The following is a 14,463-nucleotide window of genomic DNA, read 5'->3' as shown; positions in this document are numbered from 1 at the left end:
AGAAAAGGAAACCAAAGGCATCTTTTCATGTCCTGAGATGAATTTTAGAGTCATAGGAACACCTATTTCTGAATGTTTCTTTGTTGCAGCCATTCTCAGTGAGAGCTTGGTTTATGTGAAGTAAGAATTCTCCATACATGAAGCTGGGTATGGTGTGTGTCTCTAGTCCCAGTTACTCAGGAGGCTGAGGCGGGAGGATTACATGAACCCAGAAGTTTGCAGCCAGCATGGGCAACATAGAAAGACTCTGTCTCAAAAAAAAAAAAAAAAAAAAAAAAAGAAAAAGAAAGAAAGAAAGAAAGAAAGAAAGAAAAAAGAAAAAGAAAAGAATTTGCTACAAATTAAGATAGTGTGCTAACCAGCCTGCCACGTACTGGTCTTTAGCAGCCCATATCCTTAATATTGAACATAGTACCTCATCTGAAGATGGTAGTGGATGGAGATGGAAGTCAGGAGAGAAGAGTCCATGGATAGCATGTGATAGAAGAGTAGTTCAGACCTTGGGGAGCAGGAGAATCCCCAGCACAGCTACTTTTAAAAAGCAGATTCTTTGAGCCTCATGCCAAGTCACTTCCGCTCAGCAGACTCCACTGATGATATGTCCCCCCTGGTGACTCTGTAGCCCACAGGCCACACCTGAGAAACATTAACAGAAACTGTGACTGCTCAGTTCTACCTCGCAGAGTCAGCAGGTGGGTGTGTCGGTCACTATGAATGTTTTCCAGGGTGACATCTGTGGAGGAGCAGAGTTGTTTATAGAATCGTGCACAATACTGGTGAGGGGACAAGTGGACTTACCATTTTTGCCTTTGGAGGGACTTAGGGTTGTAGTTGTCCCCCAGGGTCAGCATCTTTTATCTCCCGGGTGACTTTATCACCGCACACCCGACATTTTCCTTTTTTAAAAATTTTTGACCAGTCACATCACATGACTCCATTCAAGGAATAAGAAAACAGTACATTTAAACTTCTCGGAGGTCTCCACTGTGCTTACTCCATGGGGCTGTTAGATAACTTTGCAGCTGCTACTGGTCCCCAGACCAGCTCTTCCCTGACATTCGTATCTCTTGCAAAGTGGAATCTGCCACTGACTAACCGGATTCTTTTCAGACATTTTGATCTGCTTCCCGACTGACCTTTCTCTGCCAGTGACCCCCACATCCAGTTGCATGGGGTCCTGTGGTAGAGCCGTGCCCATGGCAGCCGGTGTAGCTGGATCAAGTGGCATTAACCTTGTTCTGCATCTGTTGGTCAGGGTTTCACGTGAAAGCAAAGGAGCCTTCATAAATTGAGACACCATGTGCTGACCTGGCTTCCCTGCTCTAGTCTTTGGCAGCCACAAAAGGTCTCTTATGCCGTGCCCTCCTCGGCTTCTTGACTGAAGCAAACGTCTATTGCTCTTGGCGTTTTACGTTTGGTGCTATCTGAGAAGTCGGAGGTAGTGGCTCCACAGAAACCCTGTAGTTATCCAAATAGGAAACCAAAGCGGCTCCCGGGCAGTTGTGCTTGGAGGCCTCGTCTGCTTTTGTGAGCTGCTGATATTGTAATATGGCTCCCTGGTTTGAAAGGATCTCGTTCAGGAAGCTGGCAATTTGATGTGAATGTGCTGGGGAAAGTCGGTATGGGCTGTCTCATTGGAGAGGCCAGATGGCAGCAAGTCGAGAGGTCTAAGTCCCACTTTGCCCAAAGGTGCCTGAGGAACAGCAGCCTGCTGACAGCTTGAAGTATGGTGCACTGGATAATTGGCTTCCTCATTTAGTAATTTGTCTGCTTTCTTTCCTCTTCCTCTGCTTCCTCTCTTCTTGTAAACTGATAGCCTCCTGCCTCTTCAATAGACTGATAGAGAGTCCCCTGAGCTGCCGCCAAGGGGAGGGGTACCAGAGCCCCAGGTAGAGGGTCATTTGGAAAACTGACACAGAAAGTCATCATCTTTCCTGCCTGAGCTTCCTCGGCTAGCTTATCTTGACTCCAGTCTCTCTCTCATGTCCCCTACCTTGTGTCACTGTCCCTTGTCACTCCATCCCCTATTTTTCTTTCTCTTTTTTTGGGGGAATGGATTTCCCTATTTTGCCTCTTTCTACTTTTTTACCCTTTCCTTTTCCTTTCTTTTATCCCCTTATTGGATCCTCTTTGTTGTCTTTCCTTTTGCTACTGAGCTAGTTGAAACTGAATTCAAAAAAGGAAATTATACACATTTATCCAGGTTAAGCTAACTTCTCCTTTCTTCACGCGCGCGCACACACACACACACACATACACATATTTTTTTTTTAACGTGAAAATTCTGATCTTTTTTTTCTTTTTTTTTTTAATCATTTTATTGTTGGTTGTTCAAAACATTACATAGTTCTTAATATACCATATTTCACAGATTGATTCAAGTGGGTTATGAACTCCCATTTTTACCCCGTATACAGATTGCTGTGTCACATCAGTTACATTTCCATTGATTTACAAATTGCCTTTCTAGTGACTGATGTATTCTGCTGTCTATCCCATTCTCCACTGTCCCCTCACCCCCCCTCCCCTCCCCTTCTCTCTCTCCATCCCCTCTACTATAAATCATTTCTTCCACTTATATAATTTTTCTCCTACTCCTCCTTTCCTCTTATATGTAATTGTGTATAACCCTGAGGCTCACCTTCCAAGTCCATGCAATTTCCCTTAACTCTCACTTTCCCTCCCGCCTATCATCCCTGTTTAATGTTATTCTTCTTCTCCAGCTCTTCGTCTCTACCCTGTCCTTGGTTACTCCCCTTATATCAAAGAAGACATTTGACATTTGTTTTTAAGGATTGGCTAGCTTCACTTAGCATAATCTGCTCTAATGCCATCCATTTCCCTCCAAATTCTATGATTTTGTCATTAAGAAAAAAAATGAAAACCACATTTCTGGCTCATTCTGACACCTTCATCTGCTCAATGTGTTTGTCTTTAGGTGTCGGAAGTTCCAGGACACAACATCTCTGCTTCATTGAATGTGCAGATGCACCGCTCAGAGCTTTTGCCCTTGGACCTGGAGAATGATGTCTGGTTTCACTTAATAAGTCATTTTGTTCTCCAGGTGGAATTCAGATTACTCCGTGGCAAACTTAGGAGCAGACCTGCCCCTGGTCTGGAAGGGTTAGGTCAAATGTCCCAGCCAGCCTTCAATCTGGAGGGCAACCTGGATGTCCGACAGCTCGTAGGTGCTGTCCCCAGATGTTGGGCCATCTTGATAGCAGAGGTAGAAAATGGTCTCTACCTCTGCCTCCCAGTAGACCAGTTGGCTCCCAGTCACGTCCTGTTCTTTCTACCATCACAAGGCAGCCTGAGCGAAACCCAGGCTGTCAAGGGACCTTCTCAATGGGAAAGGGAGCAGCTGCTTATACTTTTGCATTTTTGTTTGTCTGTTAGTTATAGTTTACAAGGCCAACGTAGGCCGGTGACTCCTTTTTTGTTGAATGAGTAGAGGGTAGGCTACAGAGTAAAATGTTCTAGTTCAAATCCCCACACTGCCAACTACGTGACCTTAGGCAAATGACTCGCCCCCTATTAAGGTCAATTCCCACTTAAGCTTTGTAAGAAACTCTGCCTCTTTTGTTTATAATTGTGTCCCTAGCATCTGACATATGACACTTCATAGTTTTTCAATAAATATATTCAAGGGATGAATGTAGTGGTTAAGGGCAAGAACTTTATGCCAAATAGTCTGGTTCAAATTCCAATCTGCCACTTACCAACTCTGTGAACTTGTGCAAGTCACCTCATCTTCTGTGCCCAGTTTCTTTGGGAAAACAGGATCCATGTTAGTTTTCTAGGGCTTCCATAACCAGTTAACCAGTTGATGGCTTAAAACAACAGAAATTTATTCTTTCACAACCATGGAGGGCAGAAGTCCAAAATCAAGGTATTAGAGAGCTGTGCTCCCTCCAGAGGCTCCAGAGGAGGGTGGTCCCTGCCTCTCCCAGCTTCTGGAGGCTCCAGGGGGTCACTGATTGCAGCAGCGGTGCTCCATCCTCTGCCTTGATCTCCAAGTGGCTTTTTCATCTTCTCTTCTCTCCTGTAAAGACGCTTCTCATTGGATTTAGGATGTTTGGATAATCCAAGATAATGTCATCTCGAGATCCTTAACTTAATTAGGTCTGCAAAAATCCCTTTTCCAAATAAGTTCCCATTCATAGGTTCCAGAGATTAGGTCATGGGCGTAGCTTTTCGGGGGTCACCATTCCATCTCCAGCGGGGTTGTCATGAGGATCAATTGGGTTAATACATGTAAATGCTCAGGACAGTGCCTTGAGGTTACTAAGGGTGAACTAAGTACCTTTTTAGATCTTGTAATAAGTAATCCCATAATAAATGCTGAGACAGATGTGTGTAAATTGCTAGAGTGTCGGGCACACAGTAAGAGCTCAGGGAATGTTATTTATGTATTAATTTAGCAAATCTGTTTTGAAGGCCTACCGTGTGCCAGATGCTCTCTTCCAGGTACAGAGATTGCAGTCATAATGCATCAAGTGTAATAAGGACGGACGGAGAGCACGGAAAAGCCCTTGTCCTCGTTGTGCTTATGCTCTAGCCTCTGTACTAAGATTGTCATTGTCATCTCCACTGCCACCGTTGCCGCCTTGCGTGCCAGCCTCCAGTGCTGAGGTGCCCTAATAAACTGCGGAAGAATGAGTTTCTATGCAGAAGAGGTCAGAGAAAGCAGCCCACAGTTGAAACCAAATTTCTGCTTGTGGTTTCAGAAGCATGAAAGATCAATTTTAGTTTTAGCAAAGCAGAGTTCAAAGGTTTGGGGTTTGGTTTTCTAGGGAGCTTTTTTTCTTTTTTTAATTTGCTGGGATCTGGTAGAGGAAAAGGGGCATCAATCTTGTCTGAAACTTCTGTCAGCTCCTGGTCTTGTGGTGGTGCCCGGGCTGCTGGGGGAAGGGCGTGGGCAGCGCTGTCAGGATGAGGCCTAGAGGCCTGTGGGCTGTGGGCCATGGGGTACATTAACCTCAGAGAGCAGCGTTGCTGGTCCCTGTTGCCGTGACAACAGCAGACTGTGCCAGGAGACCCAGAGAATGAATTAAATGGAAGGAAATTGCTGATGCCTTAGGAAGAAAAAAAAAAAAAAAAAGAAGAAGAAGAAATTAAAGCAAATTCCTCAGGAATCTGTGGACATCACTTTGACCTCCACTGTCGTGTGGAACATGTCAGCAAGGAGCACCTTGGGTATGGGGGTTGAGACGCCCTGACCTGCCCTCAGCGTGACCTTCAGAGAAGGAAGATAGATCGCACAAATTGCAGGCGCTAACTTTCCCTGGCTGGCCCCAGAACAAGAAACCCCGCAATGGGTGGCAGGCTGTGCTCAGTCATGGCAGCAATGGCCTGTTTTATCTTCCAGCTCATCCCACATCTGTTGAGCTTGCCCTGATGGGACACAGTGACCTGGAAACTCACACAGAGCTCTGTTTCGGAATAGACTGTATAGAAAATAAACATGTGGGATAAATAAAGCACAGGGCAGGAAGCAATGGTTTAAAAAAGTTACCAGGAAAACCACGGGTGAGGTCAGGTTCAGAATCATACTGCTTCGGAGGCCCTCAGAACTGACATCACTCCGATTGCTCAATAGAGACCTCCAAGTGGAGCAGTTGCTTTTGGAGTTTGCCCAGCGCTTCGTGTGCTACCAGGCAGAAGAGCCCTGACCTACTTTCTCTCTCTCTTTTTTTTTTTTTAGGAAAGTTTTGCTGCTTGTTGTGAGGCCTCAAACAAGGCAGTGAATTTGAAGAAGTGGGGTCTTTGGGTTTGGGGACTATTTCATATGTCAGAATTCCACGGGTCCTGCACAGGGATGAGCCAGCCTCCATGTGACAAGGTTAGGATCAAAGCCAGAGCCTTGGCCTTGAGTCAGCCTCCTTTCTTGTTCTTCTTGACTCAGGCTGCAAGCTGGGGCACCATGATTCTGTGTTTAGGGCTCTGCTCTGTTGAGAAAGAGACCAAGTGGCCTCTTGAGGGGACACACCAGTGGCAGACTGCAATGCAGCCTCCTAGTGACTGGATCATGGGTTACCAGCCTGGCTGCAAATGCACCAGTAGCTTTATTTTTTAGATAATTATTTTATTTATTTTTATATGGTACTTAGAACGAACTCAGTGCCTCACACACATGCTGGATAAGCGCTCTGCCGCTGAGCTACAGCCCCAGCCACCAGTGGCTATCTTTTGCACTTAGAATGACATATAGCTCTTTGTCACGGTCAAGGCCCCATGGTACCTGGTTTCTGCCGACTTCTCTGACCTCATCCACTGACATCCACCTTTCTCCTGCCTTTCCAGCCACATGCTGCACTTTCTGATCTCATTTCCTCCTCAGGGTCTTTGCACATAGTCCTTACCTGTGTTAGTTGGGTTTTTGTCACTGTGACCAAAATACCTGACAAGAACAACTCAGAGAAATAAAAGTTTATGTTGGCTCATGGTTTCATGGTTGGTTGATTCCATTGCTCTGGGTCCCAGTTGAGGCAGAGCATCATGGCAAAAGGGTGGTGGCGAAGGGGTGCTGGAAAGCAGAGAGGGGGGAAATGGGCAGCAGAGAAGATGAACCCTTCCAGGGCATGCCCCTACCTGCCCGCCTGCCTATTGTTACCACTCAGTTAAGTCCATTCAAACTAGGACAGTCCGATTAGGTTACAGCTCTTATAATCTAATCATTTCATGTCTGAATGTTCTTGCACCAACAAAGGAGCTTTGGAGGGACATCTCATATCCAAACGATAACATTACCTCTGCTTGGGGACTCTCTCCCAGACCCCATGTGCCAACTCCTCAGATTTGTACTCAGATGTCACTTTCTCAGATAGACCTTTGCCACCACCACTGTGTCTAAATGGTCCTGTCCCCACTGGTCACAGTTGTTCGCAGTCCTCTGCTTCATTGCTGCAGGGCACTCAGCACTATCTAAAGTCATCCAATTTATTGATTTCTTTACTCCTTTATCAATGTTACCCCTCCCCAAGAAGGTAAACTCTGAAAACGGCATCTGTCATTCTTGTTTCCCCATTATCCCAACGTCTAAGATAATTCTTGGTTTATAATAGGTACTCAATAAATATTTGTTGTGGTATGCACCTGTAATCCCAGCAATTCTGGAGGCTGAGGCAGGAGGATTGCAAGTTCAAAGCCAGCCTCAGCAACTTACAGAGGCTCTCAGCATCTTAGTGAGACCTTGCCTCAAAATTAAAAGTAAAAAGGGATGGAAATGTGGTTCAGTGGTTAAGTGCCCTTGGGTTCAATCCCTAGTATGAAAAAGAAAGAAATAAAGAAAGAGAAAGAAAAGGAAAAGATTGTTGAGTGAATGACTGCTCACAAGGGAGTGGGCTTTAGGAGCAAGCTTCCCTTGGCCCCGGGAACCTGCTTGCTAGTGATGCAATCTGTCTGTGTGGCGATGCCTTTAGTCAAGGGCTCATCTAATGGAACCCAGTGATCTTCATGTTGGGTTGCCGCATCCCTTTCAAAGATTCCAGAAAAGGAGATGCTTGCATCAACCTACTGTGCCCTCAGTCCATGACTTCAAGGGAAACTTCTTGCTGAAGGTGTACCCACGGGAAGAGTGAGTCCCTGGATCTCCAAATATGATTTGTTTGGATTCCAGACTCTGACGTTTGTCCTGACCAAATGTGTTATTTCAGAATATCACACAAGAAACCTCAGTGTTCTGTATTTTACACTAATTGGGTATCTTCATCTCTTTGTTTTATTTTAGTTTGATCTATTTTCATGACATTTTTTAAGAAAAAAATATGATCGCATTATTCCTATCTGCCAAAATCATTTGGTAGCAAGATAGCTCTCCACCTGTGTGGTTGTCAGTGTCTCCCGTCCACTGGGAGTAAATACCATCTCTCAGATTCTGCTTTAACCACATCTTACAGGAGTTAGCCCTTGAGAAGTTCTTATTTCTACTTCCTGCCGTCTTTCTTTGAAAAGATTGATTTACTAAACATTTCCTTCCCTTCCTTCCATGCATCACAGTGTGACGCAGGCTCTCACCATGCACTGATAGGATACCAGGTGCCAATTTGTCTGAGTCTAGTGAGACGCAACACCCATGCATGCAACAAGTCACATGAAGTGATTTATTACTTATAGATGGGCAGCAAAGGACCAGAGAAGCCTAGGATTCATTATGAGCGGTGTCCCCACAGGCTCAGGAAAGCTGCATAGGCAGATGGCGTCTCCACTAGTGTGTCACTCACACCACAATGAAGGGACTCCCCAAAAGCAGCCCAGTTTGGATTTTATATACAGTGGGGACACGTGACCCACTGGGATACAGCCTTGGAGGATGTGCTGTTTCTAAGACTCCTCTTAGCTGTAAAGGCCAGCTGCTCCCCATCTCAGGATGGTCCATTCCCAGCACGTGGTATGGTTATTTGTGAGAACTATAAGTGAGAGAGAGGAGAATCAGGTCAGCCCATAGCCACTGTCCTGTACATAGGACAATTAATGACTGTGACAGGTTTACCTGACCTGATAACATCTTCTTGCTTACTTTAGTTTTCATTTTCTTTTAATTGTAAAATACTGCAGTCTACACGAGAGACGCCACTTAACTCAGCACTCAGATTAACAAATGTGTTAATGCTTTTGTCATATTCGCTTCAGATCTTTTGTTTTTAAAGATGTGAAACATCATCATGGCTAACATCTTCCCCTCTTCTGCAGGAAAAAATATTAACTGAAAGTTGATGTACATGATTTGCATACGTGCTTTCCACTGCTCACATAACAGTACATAATACTATTTGTATTTTGACGACTTACTTAAATGGCATTATTCTGTATATGTTTTGAAAACATTTTTCTTTTGACATTGTTTTGCAGACTTAGCCATGTTGATTCAGTAGACCTATTTAATTTTAACTGCTGCTTGTAATCCACTTTGTTTATTCACTACCCTATCACACATATATTGACCTTTTCCATTTTTCACAATTATATACAATACCATAATGGACACCATTATATACATTTCCTTTTGCATGAAATTTTCTTCATCATATATGTCAAAGTAGAATTGATGGGTTATAAAGTATGTGCCTTTAAAATAAAGATTAAGAAATCACTCTAGGGCTGGGGATGTGGCTCAAGCGGTAGCGCGCTCGCCTGGCATGCATGCGGCCCGGGTTCGATCCTCAGCACCACATACCAACAAAGATGTTGTGTCCGCGGAGAACTAAAAAATAAATATTAAAAATTCTCTCTCTCTCTCTCTCTCTCTCTCTCTCCTCTCTTACTCTCTCTTAAAAAAAAAAAAAAAAAGAGAAATCACTCTAAACTGATTAAATGAATTGACAGTACCATTGGCAATGCAGAAGAGTTGTTCTTTCTTCACACACTCACAAACACTTAATATTATCAGACTTTGATTATTTAAAAAAATCTGTTAAATATAAAAATATCTAATTTTTTAATGTTTACATTTGCCAGATTGTTAATAAGATTAAGCATCTTTTTTTTTCTTTTTTTCTTCTTTAATATTGAGTATGGCACCCAGGAGCCCTTTACCACTGAACTACATCCTAGACCTTTTTATTTTTTATTTTGAGACAGACTTCCTACATTGCTGAGGCTGGCCTCAAACTTGCAATCTTCCTGCCTTAGCCTCCTGAGTTGTTGGGATTACAGGAGTGTGCCACCACACCTAGCTAAGCAGCTTTTCATTTGTTTGAGGGATATTTGGGGTTTTGTTTGTTTTCAATGAATTATCAATTTATGTTCTTTTTAAAAATTGATTTTATTTTTTAAATACATGACAGCAGAACGCATTACAATTCTTACAATTTATGTTCTTTATCCATTTCTGTATTTATCTCTTTTCCTACTGATTTGTAGGAGTTCTTTAGAAAGTATGGATAGTCGGGGCTGGAGATGTGGCTCAAGCGGTAGCGCGCTTGCCTGGCATGTGTGCGGCCCGGGTTCGATCCTCAGCACCACATACAAACAAAGATGTTGTGTCTGCCGAAAACTGAAAAATAAATATTAAAAAAATTCTCTCTCTCTCTCTCTCTCTCTCTCTAAAAAAAAAGAAAGAAAGTATGGATAGTAGTCTACCAAATCTTCTTCCACTTGGTTGTTTATCCTTTTATATTTTGATTCTTTTATCATTAAGAGTTTCAAATTTTTCATGTTGTCTAATTAATAAATTGTTTCTTTATACATCATGCTTTTTATAGTTTGTTCAAACTATGAAAATGATCTCTACTGCAATAGATTGCTGATTTTTTTTCCCATTTAGATTTTTCATTCATCTCGAATTAATCTTGTATATAGTATGAGGTGAGAATTCAGCTTCTATTTTTCAAGATGGATCAGCCCCACATTTGGAACAACTTTATCTTTATTATGTATCGTTAATAGAGTCTGCACAGGGGTGAAGGGAATGGGCTTGTTCAACACTGCAGCAGTTCTTCCTGTCCTTGATGCTAGGGCTTCTCAAACTCCAGGCTACCCAAGAACCAATAGAGGAGTGAGTCAGAGATGCATATTCCTCAGACCCACTCCAGACCACTAAATCAGACTCTATGAGGGCAGAGTCCAGGAATCTGTATTTTTAACAAACATCCCAGGTGAGTTTGGTGCACGTGACCTGTGGACGATACTGAGAAACCTTGTCTGTAACAGCAGAACGTATAGTTGTCCTTCTCCATCCTTTACGTCTTTCATGGGACACAGCTTAACATATACACTCTCTCATCTTCACACACACACATTCTTATCCTCATATGTTCAGTGACACCCCAACTCACTCCTTTAATGAAAACAGGAAGAATCCCAAACTTCCATTGTCTGTGCTTGGAGGGGACACTTCACTTCTTCTAAAGGAGCCAGATAACATTTGTTAGGCTGGTAAAAGTGAACTCCAGGGAGTTGGAAGAACCCAGAGATCCATAGTCCATGCCTGTTTTCTGCTCAATTTGCATATTTCATGCAATTAGTTTTTTTCTATGCAATTTTGCTATTTCATGCAGAATCTGTGGTGTTTATTCTGGTTGGACACCTGAAAGGGGTTCTGCAGCCTGGAAGACAATTGAATAATTATTCACCCATAAGCACCTACCCTTGGAGGTGTTTTCCCTGGCTGCTGTCTGTAGAGGCACTTCCCAGGGGAGGCCTGGGCGGCCTATGATCTAAGTAAACCCTTTCTTGGGATGCCTAGACTCCTTGGCACCAGGGGGCCAGGCAGCCTTTCATGTTTCAGGAGCAGGAAGATTGAGTTTCTCATACTTGGATGTATGAGTGTGGAGGGGCAACGTGGATGGGTTACTGGTGCTAACAAAAGCCTGTCTGCTCATTTTGAATGTTAACAAGGGCAGAGAAGGAGAGTTACTTAATGTGAGAGCACATGAGGTCCACCTCCCAGGACAGGATGTAAAACTAGATGAAAATTCAGAAGGCCTGCCTGGAGTATTTATTTTTTAACTTGTAAGGGAGGCAGGATTTTCTATTTTTCATCTGGAAGCACACCATTGGTCTGATTCTAGGATGGTTCTGGCGGTCAGGATAGCATGCCAAATACAAGGGAATCGTTAGGAAATATCTAGTCCCCTTGTTACCTTATCTTCAGGCAAATTCCAGACCCCAACATGAGAACAGTGGAAAATCTTGCCTTTGAATAAATGCCTCTCCATAGAATTTCTAGAAACCAATGTTATCACTCTCAGAGTCTTTCCTTTGACTTTAGATTGGGAAATCTGGTTCTTTATTTTTTTCCATTGCAGTATTGGGGGTTGAACCCAGGACTTTGAGCATGCTAGGCAAGTGCTCTACTACTAAACTACACTCCCAACCTTTATCTTTTCCACTGATGAGGAAGATTTCATTTCACTGTCTTCAAATAGGTTTCAGAAGAAAATTAAATTTTTAATTTTTGTCTTTGTTTTGACTATTATTGGCTCAGATAAGTAAGGCGTAGGGGCAAAAAATGACTCATGTGCACAAATACTCCCAGGTGTTGGGAAATCAGAAGGAAATCCCTGGAAAAGGGTCACCTTTCTAACAGGTGCGCTTCTCTCTGACTTATCTCTCTGGGTCTCTCTTGGGAAATGCTTTGCTGTGTATTTGTCTGGTGTTGACAATACTCAGTCCACCTCCTGGGCCACAGATAAAATAGAATCGTTCATTATTAACTTCTTGGACTTTGCACGGACATCTGCTTATGCAATTTAGTGTTTGCTGGTGGCCGGAAACCCTTGGAGGTATGGACTATCTTCACATCCGCCACACAGATAATGAGACCTGGCTCAGGTCCCCTGTGCCCACAATTTTCCAACGACAATATAGTTTTTAAAGTGGTTACAGTACATTCTACCTGCAGTTATATGTACAGAACAATATTTGAGTATGAGAAGGGAAAGTCAGATGTATTCATGATGTTAGTGAACACTAGAAAGCAGGCAAATATTTGGCTGTGATCTGTATTTATTATCGTTAAAATAGATACAGCATTAGAAAGAAGCAGAACCAAGATTTAAACTTAGATGTGACACCCAGTTCTGTTTTCTTTTTTACTAAACAGTATTGTTCATCTTGGGATTATAGGAATGTCCCATATAATTCATTGTTAAAATGACTGAAGAACCTTCCTTCTTTAGTAATGGGTTTGAAACAGGGCCTGATGTGTGCATACTATATCCTTCTTATACAGGGCTTTTGCTGCATTTATACAGGGTTAAGTTTTTAACATGCTTTTAAATGTAAACTCCTTGAAACCAGTGAAAATAAGTGGATAATGGATAATCAGATAACAATGGGATTTTTTTTTTTTTTAAAGAGAGAGTGAGAGAGGAGAGAGAGGGGAGAGAGAGAGAATTTTTAATATTTATTTTTTAGTTCTCGGCGGACACAACATCTTTGTTGGTATGTGGTGCTGAGGATCGAACCCGGGCCGCACGCATGCCAGGCGAGCGCGCTACCGCTTGAGCCACATCCCCAGCCCAACAATGGGATTTTATTCCCACTGATAAGTGGGTAGTTAGCTCATCCTTATCTATATTAAAGACAGTGAACTATATCCTTTCCCCTTCTTTTGGGACATGTGGAGTAAGAAAAGAGGAGCCAAGAATAGATAGGCTTCATGCAGACCCAGCTGCGTTCATGAGACAGACGTAGTGGAGTACCCCTACTAGTGTAAGAACATGTCCTGGTAACACCAATATTAACTAGAAGACGTTTCCCTTGATGTAGCTCCCCTCTCGGCCACTGACCCATTTCTTTCCCCTTGTGGTGTAATTTCCAATAGTTCTTCTCCTTGGTCACCACCTTGACTCCAGCCCCCATACCCACCTTTAATTTCCCCCTCAATACACTGTGGATTTCCGACCCCCCTTCACTGGTCTCTTCCCACCCTGCTAAACCTAAGATCTTCTTTATTTTCATTTTCCTCAAACTCACAGCAACATTCAACTCATTGTTTCTTCTTGAAACACTTTTATTTTTTTCTCTAGGATTTTTCTCCCTAGTTTACTGGCTACCTCTTGGAGTTTTCTATTGTGGGCTCCTTCTTCTATGCCTCAGCCTCCAAGTTTTGGCAACCCCAGGAGTTTGTTCCTGACACCATCTTTCTTCCTCATCACCTTCCTCAACAAAGCTTTTAAAACCTCATTTTGTTTCATAACATATGAAAATTAAAGACTCCAACTCTCTACCCTCAGCTCCAACCTCTACTTTGAATACCAGAGTGCTGAAGTATGTATTCGGCCATTTTTCTGACATTTCTTCTTCAATATCTAACAGGCCCTTCAAACTTAATATGTATTAATATATCCCACCCCTAACTTCCTTCTTCCTGAATCTTCTGTAGCTCATTAAAGGAGATCCTTATCACTGGGCACAATGGTGCTTGCCTGTAATCCCAACTACTTGGGGAGGCTGAGACAGGAGGATCACAAATTCAAGGCCAGCCTGGACAACTTAGTAAGACTCTGTCTCAAAAGAAAATAAAGTGGGTTGGAAATCTATCTCAGTGATATCTCAATGGTAGACCACTTGCCTAGCATTCACGAGTCCCTGGACAATCCCCAGTAGGCCAAAAAAAGAAAACAAACAAAACCAACAACAAAATAAGTGCTCAGGTTACAAACTTAGGAGTTATTCTAGAGTTTTCCTTTCATTCACACATCTAATTCTTTGGCAAATTCTGTTGCCTCTACCTTCACACTTTAATCTGTCCCTTCTCTCCATTTCTTCTGTTCTCACCCTTGTGCCAGCAACCACCAACCTTCTACTGGACCATTGATTGCAGTGGCTTTCTAACTGGTTCCCTGGAATCCACCATTGATTCCTCATAAAATCCATTTTCTCACCTGGCAGCCAAAATGATCTCTTTAAAAAGTAAATAAGTTCCTGTCACTCTGCCATTAGGAAAGTTCTAATGGAGCATTTCCAATAACATGTAACACACTCCTTTCAGCTGAACCCTCACACAGGAAACCAAGT

The sequence above is a fragment of the Spermophilus citellus genome, assembly GCF_964194105.1.
Source record: "Spermophilus citellus genome assembly, chromosome: 1".
In the NCBI taxonomy this organism is placed as follows: Eukaryota; Metazoa; Chordata; class Mammalia; order Rodentia; family Sciuridae; genus Spermophilus; species Spermophilus citellus.
This window is presented reverse-complemented; position numbering follows the sequence as displayed.